General features: G+C 44.8%; 1 pseudogene; it reads left to right on the top strand.

The window, feature by feature from the left end:
• Positions 1–3,214: 3,214 nt before the first annotated feature.
• The window catches only part of LOC107284630, a 19,305-nt pseudogene continuing 11,028 nt past the window's right edge, over positions 3,215–11,491 (top strand).

Genomic DNA, 11,491 nt, shown 5'->3' with positions numbered 1-11,491 from the left:
TTGGTGGAATGGAATGCTGTGATTGGGACATGTTCCCTGCAAAGATTTCAGTCCAGCTCCCCACCTCCTGTCTACAGTTGCTGATCTATCCTTGTTCTATGCAGATGCCTGCATTGGCCAACAACGATGAATTCATGATGGTTCTGAAAGAGGCATCTCACACCAATCCGCCAAAGAGCAGTGTCTTAACACTGGAAAGGTTCCCCTGGTGAAACTACTGAGTAATTGCGGCATTCTGGCAGGAGACATTGAGTAAAAAGGGAGCTGCATGATGATCGATGACCAGGGTTACAGGAGGGCACAGTCAGCTTAAGAAAACTCTGATTTATGTGTTTGTAAGTGGTTCCTGGGTCAGTTGCTACTAAAAGATGAAAATTGAAGGAATTGTGGCTGTGTTATAAAGGGAGTTGAAATTACAAGAAACTTGGGTGACAGTAACATGTCATATTGGAATTCAATACAATACACACACAAGCAATAGAACATAATCATATCAGAGTCTTAGATTTTAAAAGAACTGATTTTAAAAAACTCAGAGAGATGTTTGGAAAGATTCCTTGGATGAAAATCCTAAAGGGGAAAACAACCCCCTTAGTAGCCTGCATGGGTTTGTTAAAAACAAATCATGCCAAACCAATCTTATTACATTCTTTGACCAAGTAACTAAATTAGTAGACCAGCAAAATGCTGTGGGCATAGTATACTTAGACTTCAGTAAGGCATTCGACAAAGTAGACCACAACCTACTTCTTGGAAAGCTAAAAAAAAGTAGGATAGTCAGCATCACCATCAGATAGATTTTTAACTGGCTGACAAACCATACTCAACAAGTAATCCTTAATGGTAGTACGTCTACATGGATGGAAGTAAACAGTTCCTAGGCCCAATACTCTTCAATATCTTCATAAACTACTTAAATGAAGGAATAGAAGGGGAACTTATCAAATTGACAGATGAGACTAAGTGGCAGGAATAGCCAACATCCTAGATCAGTGGTTCCCAACCTTTTCTATACCCCGCATCCCTAGAATGCTTTTGATATATTCTCGCACCACTTACAAAAGTTCAAAATAACAGCAACAAATTATGCATATATACTATAATTTTAAAAACCCAAGTTTTCACACCCCCTGGAATATCATCTCGCACCCCGAGGGGGTGTGAGCACCCCTGGTTGGGAACTCCTGCCCTACATGATAGGCTCAAGATCAGATGGGTTTCAACAGATTTGAACACTGGGCCCTATCTAACAAAATGAAATTCAATGTAGAGAAAAGTAAAGTCTTACACTTTGACAAGAAAAACTGAAAGTAAATGTACAGATAAGGTGAAACCTGGCTTAATAGCAGTAACCGTGAGAGGGGTCTTGGAGTTGTAGTGGACAATCAACTAAATGTGAGCCAACAGTGTGCCACAGCAGCCAAAAAAGCCAATGCCATCCTAAGTTGCACTAACGGAGGGATTGAATCAAGATCATGGGAGGTACTAATACCACTCTATAAAGGCCTTAGTAAGGGCACACCTAGACTACGGCATCCAATTTGGTCACTGTTATGTCCTGGGCCTGCTGAATGACTCAGCAGGCTCAGGAGGCTGCAGAAGGCCCGGGCAGATCATGTGGTTGCCTGGGACCAGACAGGCTGTCTCCAGCCTTGTGAGCATGTGCAAGGTGGGAGACTAGCCTTGCATTGATAGACTGATGCTGTCCCTGCAAAGGGAGTATAAAAGGGCCAGTGCCATTTTGTTTGCTCTTCTGTTCTGTTTGTGATCTCAATAAAGAAGTTGTGTTTTGTTACTCCTGCCTCGCTTCGATGTCTCTGATTCTAAAACAGAACATTGGTGACAAAGGTGGGATAGGCTGCAAGAAGAACAACAGGAGAAGCTAGGCTGACTTACCAGAGGAGGCCTGAAGCGCTGGAAAGTTCGGCGTCCAGAGGAAGCAATTGCCTGCCAGTACGAGAACGCTGGAGGTGAGCTCAGCTTCGTGGGACCCCTTCTCATACCTTGCAGCAAGAGGCATCAAAGAGGCTTCAGGTTGTAACGATGTCAAAGCTAGGCCGTCTATCAGAATTTGATACTTCTCACCCTGGGCGCTGGAGCTCCTACGTGGCTCGAGTAGAGAATTACTTTTGAGTAAACAAGGTCCAAGAAGATGGCCTTAAAGCTGCTACATTGCTGTGTGTCTGTGGGCAAGAGACTTTCGATATTGCAGAGAATCTTGTAGCCCCAGCACCACTGGAATCAATTGTGTATGCTGACTTAAAGCGGATGCTGTGAAAGCACTTCGAACCCAAGCTCTCAGTAATTGCATGGAGGCACGCCTTCGAGCAGAGTGATCAGAGGCCTGGTGAGTCTGCTGTGGACTTTGTTGCTGCCTTAAGACAAGCAGCTAGACCTTGTGCATTCAAGGATCTAGAAGAGAGGCTCCGGGATCGTTTAGTTTGTGGGCTTCGGAGTCGTGAGCTGCAACAGAAACTTTTTGCAAAAGAAGATGTGTCATTCCAAGATGCGTTAAGAGAGATTGTAGCTGAGGAAGCAGCAGGCGGAGCAGTGAAAGCCTTGAGGCTTGCCAAGAACCCCCCAACGCCTAGTACCGTCCATCAAGAGGGAGGATTCCGAAGAGGAGCCAGAGATGGAGGTAAACAGGCTTCAGCAGCAAGCAGGAAGAAGGCCTCAGGAAGGTAGACAGCAGACAACCTCATTCCCTCGGTGTTTTGGATGTGGAGGTTGCCACAAGCGCTCTGACTGCCGGTTCCGCTCTGCTATCTGCCGGGCATGTGGCAGGCAAGGCCACATTGCCTCTGTCTGTTTGGGTCGCCAGAAGAACCGGTCTCCAGAAGAATTGCCTCTGAAAGGTACCAAGGTCCCCAGCCAAAACAGGGTGGGCTTCTGCACGTCCCGCAGGGGCGTTTTCAAAACTGGGGTTCACAGGCCACTTAAAAAGAAGCTTCACATTGACATGAAGTTGCAAGGGGTTCCATTGTCGATGGAGTTGGACACAGGGTCCGCTCTATCGATCATTTCCTTAGACACCTTTAATAAGGTTTGCAGCAGAAGTGGCCTACGAGTTAAACTTAGGCCTTCAAATTTAATCCTTACTGACTTCCAGAATTCCAGAGTCAGCATGAAGGGGGAGGCCACGCTCAAGGTGCAGTGTAGGAGTTTTGAAGGGCTGCTAGATGTGGTGGTAGTTGGGGGTGATCGTACGAGTCTTATTGGACTCGATTGATTCGAGGCCCTTGGGATTCAAGTGACTGGACTTCACAATCTGCAAACGTCAGGCCTTGCAGAAGTTTGCAAGGAGTTTTCTGATGTGTTCAGTTCAGAGCTTGGCTCATACAAGGGGCCTCCCATTGCTTTATGTTTAGACCCAGACATCATACCCATCAGGATCAAGCCCCGAAGGGTGCCTTTTGCCCTAAAGAACAAAATAGATGCAGAGCTGGACAAGCTGCTCCAGCAGGGCATCTTAGAACCTGTGGACTCTAGTCCATGGGAAACCCCTATAGTCATGCCACTGAAGGCCAATGGAGAAGTCCGAATTTGTGCGGACTATAAATGTACACTAAATAAGGCATTGCAGCAGCATGCCTACCTGGTGCCTGTGGTGACCCACATTCTGGCCTCACTCAAGGGGGGGGGGAAATCTTGGCAAAGCTTGATTTGGCTCAGGCCTATCAACAGCTACCTGTTGATGAGGCAACGGCTGAGGCCCAAACAATTGTGACGCACCAGGGAGCCTTTAAGGTAAAAAGGCTGCAGTTTGGGGTTAATGTGGCCCCTGGAATATTCCAGAATGTGATGGAGCGAACGCTCCGTGGTATTCCTGGGGTCTGTCCCTACTTTGATGATGTCCTCATTGCTGGGGAGTCATCTGGGAACTTAGCTGAAAGGCTGAGGGTTGTCTTGCTGCGTTTCCGCCAAGCAGGGCTGAAGCTGAAGCAAGACAAATGTAAGATTGGAGTTACCTCCACTGAATTTCTGGGGTTCCGTATTGATGCTGAAGGCATCCATCCTGCTGAATCCAAGCTCAAAGCAATTCAGCAGGCCCCAAGTCCCAAGTCCAAAAGCGAACTTCAGTTTTTTCTGGGACTGTTAAACTTTTACCATGCATTTCTACCTCACAAGGCTGCAGTGGCTGAGCCATTACACCGGCTCTTGGATAAACAGGCTCCTTGGCAGTGGACACAAGTCCATGAAAAGAGCTTTTCAGAGGTCAAGGCCTTGCTTTCCTCAAATGCTGTGTTAGCTCATTTCAATGAGCAATTGCCTATATGCATAGCCTGTGATGCATCCCCTTATGGGGTTGGGGCTGTGCTGAGCCACCTCAAGGCTGATGGGATGCAAGTCCCTGTGGCCTACTACTCCAGAACTCTCTCATCTGCAGAGCGTAATTACGCGCAGATTGACAGAGAAGCCTTGGCAATAGTGGCTGGCATAAAGAAATTCCATGATTTCTTATATGGCCACCATTTCACGGTCTACACAGACCATAAGCCTCTGCTGGGTTTGTTTACAACAAACAAACAAACAAACCCCTCATATAATATCCCCTAGAATGCTGAGATGGTCAATTTTCCTGTCAGCATATGACTATACTCTGGTCCACAAACCAGCTAAAGAAATGGGCTATGCAGATGGCCTCAGCAGATTACCTCTACTGCAGGTAGAGGCAGATCCTGCTCCTGCTCTTCGCATTCTCTCTATTCAAGAATTGCCTGAATCTCCCCTCAATGCTAGGGACATGGCTGCAGAAACTGCCACTGATCACACGCTTACATGCATGCTGACATGGGTGTTGTCAGGATGGCCTGACATGTGTCCAGGCTCAGAATTCCAGAGTTTCTGGCAGAGGAAACACGAGCTTTCCACTTTCAAGGAGTGTATCCTATGGGGAAGCAGGGTAGTCATCCCAGCCTCATTGAGGACTAGAGTCTTGCAATCTTTACATGAAGGTCATCCCGGAATTGTCCGGATGAAGTCGCTTGCGCGTAGCCATCTATGGTGGCCTGGGCTCGATAAAGAGATCGAGACCCAGGTTCATGGGTGCCAAGTGTGCCAACAGTCAAGGCCTGAAATGCCTCAGGCCCCTGTACATAGGTGGGAGGAGACACATACTTCATGGTCGAGGGTACACATCGACTACGCTGGGCCCTTTCAGGGGCAATTCGTCCTTCTCCTCGTGGACAGCCATTCCAAGTGGCTAGAGGTCGTTCCTGTCTCCTCCACTACTACTGCTAGGACCATCCAGGTGCTGAGAGGAATCTTTGCCTCACATGGTCTTCTAGACGTCCTTGTCTCCGACAACGGATCCTAATTCACGTCTTCTGAGTTTCAGACTTTTCTTCAAGCCAACATGATCCGGCATGCCACATCTGCGCTGTTCCATCCAGCTTCCAACGGCCAGGCTGAGCGTATGGTGCATACTACCAAAGATGCTTTAAAGAGAATCACTCACGGCAACTGGCATCACAGGTTAGCTGACTTTCTTCTTTGCCACCGCACCACACCTTGTACTGCCACTGGGAAGAGCCCAGCTGAACTCCGCTGGGGTCGCAGACTCATTACCAAACTGGACAGGTTGCACGCAGACCGGGTGGCTTCACAGGTGTCACAGCCGTGGGCACCTAGGAGACTACAGGTGGGCAATCCGGTCTGGGCAAGGAACTATGGACCTGGACATCTCTGGGTGACCGCAGTGGCATGCAAGGTCTCTGGGCCACTGTCATACGAAGTGGCCTTGGACGATGGTCATGTGTTAAGGCGGCACATCGATTAATTACACTGGAGGCTTCCCAGCAACACTTCTGCTCCTGGCTCTGTTCTCGGGGGGGAGGAAGACCACGATTACGATCATGGACCACAGTCTCTCCGTGAAAGTGGGGATACACTGGCTCCAGAAGGGGGTTCTGCTTACGAGGCGGCTCCTGACTCGGGCACTGGGTCTATGGATTTGGCCAATCAACCGGCACTACAGGCTTCTCCATCTGCTGGTCTTGGGCTCATGGGACAGTGCTCCCAAGAGGGGTCCATTGTGGACTCGGGAAATTCCACCCCACCAAGGAACTCTGGTCTGGGGTTACAGGCTCCAGCCAGTCAGTACGATGGAGGGTCGCCGGATTCAAGGGGGCATCTACATCCTGGTCTGCCAAGCCTGGCAGGCGAGCTCGCAGGCCAGGCGCCCACAACAGCTCTAAGAAGATCAGAGCGAGCAAGGGGTCCCCCCAAGCATTTACAAGACTATGTAAGGTTCTTGTCAATTCCAGGACAGGCCTAATAGTCTTGTGAAAAAATAGAATGTATGTAAGGGAGGCTTAATAGTTCTCTTGAACTAAGGGCACACTCAGAGTTGGGGTGTTTTGTTTGATAGTATTAAACAATATGTGGTATTCTTGTAAATATGAGAAATGTCATGACTGGGTCTGCCTGCGTGCAGGCATCATTGTTAGAAATAACAACATGCTTAATTGAACCCATGTATATGTATGCTGCTATAAAAACAGTAAGTATTCACTTATTGTTTTATCCAAGGGGAAGGGGTGTTATGTCCTGGACCTGCTGAATGACTCAGCAGGCTCAGGAGGCTGCAGAAGGCCCGGGCAGACCATGTGGTTGCCTGGGACCAGACAGGCTGTCTCCAGCCTTGTGAGCATGTGCAAGGTGGGAGACTAACCTTGCATTGATAGGCTGATGCTGTCCCTGCAAAGGGAGTATAAAAGGGCCAGCGCCATTTTGTTTGCTGTTCTGTTCTGTTTGTGATCTCAATAAAGAAGTTGTGTTTTGTTATTCCTGCCTCGCTTCGATGTCTCTGATTCTAAAACAGAACAGTCACCACACTATAAAAAAGATGTTGAGACTATAGAAAGAGTGCAGAGAAGAGCAACAAAGATGATTAGGGGGCTGGAGGCTAAAACATATGAAGAACGGTTGCAGGAACTGGGCATGTCTAGTCTAGTGAAGTGAAGGACCAGGGGAGACATGATAGCAGTGTTCCAATATTTAAGGGGCTGTCACAGAGAGGAGGGGGTCAACCTATTTTCCAAAACACCTGAAGGCCAGACGAGGAACAATGGATGGAAACTGATCAAGGAGAGATTCAGCTTAGAAATAAGGAGAAATTTTCTGATAGTGAGAACAATCAACCAACGGAATGGTTTCCCTTCAGAAGTTGTGGGTGCTTCATCACTGGAGGCTTTCAAGAAGAGACTAGACTACCATCCATCAGAAATGGTATAGGGTTTCCTGCTAGAGCAGGAGGTTGGACTAGATGACCTACAAATTCCCTTTCAACTCTGTTATTCTGTATTATTCTGTATAAATCAACCTCTGACTCTGTGATTTGCTGGAGTCACTGGTACATGGGTAGCTTTTATAGACAAAGGTCCTACGAGGCAGCCTGTCTTCAACAAATTCCTAACAAATCTGCCAGGATTGTGAGTCTCATGTTGTGTTTTATGTCAGCTGTAGAACCTGCACCTATAAGAGATCTTCACAGATGTTCAGGAAACAGGAATTGGCAGCTGTTGAAAATTAGATCCACCCTATTTATTTTTTTTACCAGAGCTCTTCTGCTGTGGCTATGGTTCCCTTTTTTTCTAACTGCTCATATTTAACTATATTAATTCTCATGTAACTTTTCCTTTTTAAAGAAATAGTAATACCATTCCAGTACATTCTAGAAAACTGGAGCACGAAGAAAGATTTATAATTTTAAGAGCACAGAACCCTTGTAGAGCAAAAGGGCGTTACATAATTTGGATTTTCTTAATACAGTACTTAACCATACCAACTCTTGTCTGATTTGTTAAATATAGATTTTTTTCAGTCAGATAAACACTGTTGTTTAATTCTTATTATTTATAATTCTTATTATTCTGATTATATATTCTTATTATATTTTTATTTTTATTTATTAAATATTGCCTTGATTTTAATAATGGTTTTCATTACTTTTAGGTGCAGCGTTGATCTAATGCTACTTTAAAATTTGTACTCAGTTTTATATAGATGGTATTTTTTCTTTGTTTATTTCTTTTCTGCTCTTTTTCCCCAGAGATGGGTTTTTAAATGTCTGAAATATCTCCATCTGCATTGTTTTATGTTAGCTTGTACTGTAGGTGTTCTCCTTGATTTCATATCCTATTTAGGCCACACAGAGTCTTTGACTGCAGTGCGATAGAAATGTTAAATACAAACAAATAAAATGTCATTGCCTTGTTGGTTTACTGTATTGCACACATCCCATAGTTACATGAGTAGGGTGGTCTACAAGTGAAAATGAAGAAAATAATGAGAGAAGGCAAGAATGAAAGAATGAGAGAAGGCAAGAGTGAAAGAAAGAAAGAAAGAAAGAAAGAAAGAAAGAATGAAGGAAGGAAGGAAGGAAGGAAGGAAGGAAGGAAGGAAGGAAGGAAGGAAGGAAGGAAGGACCAAAATTGTCCCAAGAAGCGATGTCACATCTGGCATTTCTCTCTACCAGCCCTTCCCTTCCTGGCACCCTCCAAATACTTGACCAATTTTTCTTACAGGCTGGCGGTGATGAGTGCCTGAGTTGAATACACCTTCAGCCCATTGGGATGCCAAGACAGCACAGGTCAAAGTTTCCCCGCAAAGCAAACTTCTGCATCTCTGAAAGATGAAAACAAGATTGGCAGAATGAGAGGCCAAAGGAATCCAGGGTTGCTGCTAAAAGTTAAAAAGCAAATCAGATTAAAGCCTCAGACAGTTCTGCAAGTTGTGATATCACACACCTGGAGTATTCTAATTGCACTTGTGTTTAGTTTTCTTTTTCTTGAGTAAAAAGAGAAAAAGGAGGCAAGCTGGGGTGGAGACGGAGGGATAAGGAATATGCCAGATGGATTTAAAGAACTGGATAGCTGTTTGAAGGAAAGTAAGCAGTTGACAAAACTCCTAAGCAAAGATTAATCACCGTTGGGGCTTTTGCTCCTTTGGCAAACAGGCTTGGGCAAAGGAAAGAGATGAGCTGCCTGCATGAGTGGGTGAGCAATATAAATGGTTTGGACATCTTGAAATAAAACAGAAATTGGCAATTGGGGGAAAAACTATTAAAAGGAAACTACATAAACAATTGGACCACACTCCGACTTGTTGAAAGATAGGAAGAAATCAGCTTCACATCCCTTTGAGGCCAAGGAAATATGATCTTCATCAACTTGCCTCACCCTGATGGCATATTCCAGAATTGATGGGATAATGTTTCCCAGAACTCTGGAATTCTGGGAGTTGTAGGCAAAAAGCACCTGAAAGGCATTAGTTGCCTGGAAGAGAGGGAGGGAGGGAGGAAATATCTGAAATAGAAATTAAAAAAAGAGGAGCTCCCTTCCCCTCTGGATGTTTTGAGGAGTGGCCTATTGTGCAATACTTTTGCCTTGGAGGAAAGGATAGAGGCCCCTTGTGTCATGACGTGGTTGGGAATTAATTGATGAAATTCACTGGCCCATGAGATGGCCTTCAGGAAGCCTTACAGAAGATGAGTTTCCTGTGGTTTAAGAACATGAGAAGGTGACCAGAGTCTCACTGGGCTAGCCAACCAGTCCAGGCTATTTGGATGCCTTTGGGAGCTCACCAGTCCTTCCTAGAAACCTCTGTTTGGGGCTGGCTGTTTTTGATGGCAGATATGATCAAAGACACAAATGTCAGTAGCTATTATATGTCTGGATTTCCAGGAACCCATTTCAAATGATTCCATTTGAAATAATTCAGCCTAGCTTCTCTTGATCCTAACTGTTGGCAGCGTGTTATGTAGTATCACTACACACAGAGACACAAATCCATCTGTTTCTTCTCCCACATTTAGATTTAATGGAAGGAATTCTAACATTCGGAGAGAGGATGAAAAAATTCACTCCCAATGTATCTTCTGTCCCATGCATAATTGAAATACCTCTATCATGCCTCACTTCCCTTCTAAATTCCTTTTAAAGAGCACTGATTGTCAGTGTTTCTTAACTACAGCCATTGAAGCACTGGTTAAGTCTGTCCATAAGTTGTGAAATTAAAGAGTTTTCACCATGTCTTCTAACTGCTAGCTGGTGTTCTGCTAGTCTTCTACCTGTTTGTCCTACATAGTGGCTGTTGCAGTCATTACACTGTGAGTTGTAGATGACTCCTGTTTTTTCTTCTGGGGCTGCTGGGTCTTTTGGTTTACTTAGGATATTTTGGAGGGCTTTGGTTGGCTTGTGTGCTGCTCTGATTCAACTGGGAAATTGTGACCATCCTAGACCAACCCAAAATACCAGAATATAAACCCCACTCCTTACTAGCACTGATGATGGTACATAGTTTGAGAAATGAAATGTCTGCAAGAAAACAACCAAGCTCAGAGAGCACCAAGGACCCCTCATTTCAATTCTGAGCTACAAATATTCTCCTTTATTGGTAAGATTCAATAATTTTAAATGCATTTGGTCAGTGGATTCTGATTGACTATGGGGAGCTACAGTAGGTGAGCAAGATATTAAACTTTTCATGGTTTCTGGGCAAGAGCTAAAATCTATTCAAGGAAAGAAACAAGAGGTAAGGATGGAATATGTTTCATAAAATCTCCACCAAATTATCTAAGAGATGGATAGAGGTCTTGTTATCCACAAAATAATATATTAATGTTTAATGCTTAGGCTGCCCATAACAGTGGTAGGACATCTTCATTCCTATCCCAACAAAACTCCACAGCAGTCATCTAGCACAAAGCTCAGTGATGAGAAAATAGTGAAACATGTAGGACAAAGTCATGACTCAAACTCAATCTTTGGTACTTCTGTCATGACTTTGTATGGAGAGAGAGATAGGTAGATATCCAGATACATGAGAGAGTAGTGACAGACAGACTGACTGATATAGACAGAGAGATAGATATAACCATGTGACATCACACACACATACACACATATGCAGATGGAATCTGAGCAGGGATAGGAAAGCCAATGAAGTGCCAATTCTTCCAGCAAGACTCCAGTGTAATCTTTATTCTTCAGGTCTAGCCCATCAATCGGATGCTGTATCAAGGAACTTGTTTAACTAAACAGCTCAGAGAACCAGATAGGAGCATTGGAGATGGTCAGGGAAGCAATACCATGTATGGTAATTAAACCATTTGTTGCAAGTAAACATAAGAAGGTTAGATAGGTAGCTTTAATACAGAGAATTTGGAAGTCATATATAAGAAGACATTCTCCATGATACAGCACCCCAGAATCTGCTCCTTAGGTCAGCCCCCCATTTTAAATTCCTGGAATCTTTCTCCTGCTTCTTTAAGTCGTCTGTCATACAGCTACTGTTCTATCCCAGCCTATTGCCGTCCTTGTTAGAGGCACAAGGACCAAACCCCTGCTGATACAATAGGCTGGAGACTTTAAAACAAAACAAAATCCCTTTTATTTGGGTGACAAACCTGTCAATAAGTCCAAAACACAAACAGCAAAACTCAAGTCCAAAGGAAGGAAATAGTCCACAGGAACACATTGCAAACAAG

The sequence above is a fragment of the Protobothrops mucrosquamatus genome, unplaced genomic scaffold, assembly GCF_001527695.2.
Source record: "Protobothrops mucrosquamatus isolate PMUCROS unplaced genomic scaffold, P.Mucros_1.0 scaffold108, whole genome shotgun sequence".
In the NCBI taxonomy this organism is placed as follows: domain Eukaryota; kingdom Metazoa; phylum Chordata; class Lepidosauria; order Squamata; family Viperidae; genus Protobothrops; species Protobothrops mucrosquamatus.
Note: the sequence above shows the minus strand (reverse complement) of the source record. Positions and strands in the feature narration are given on the sequence as shown.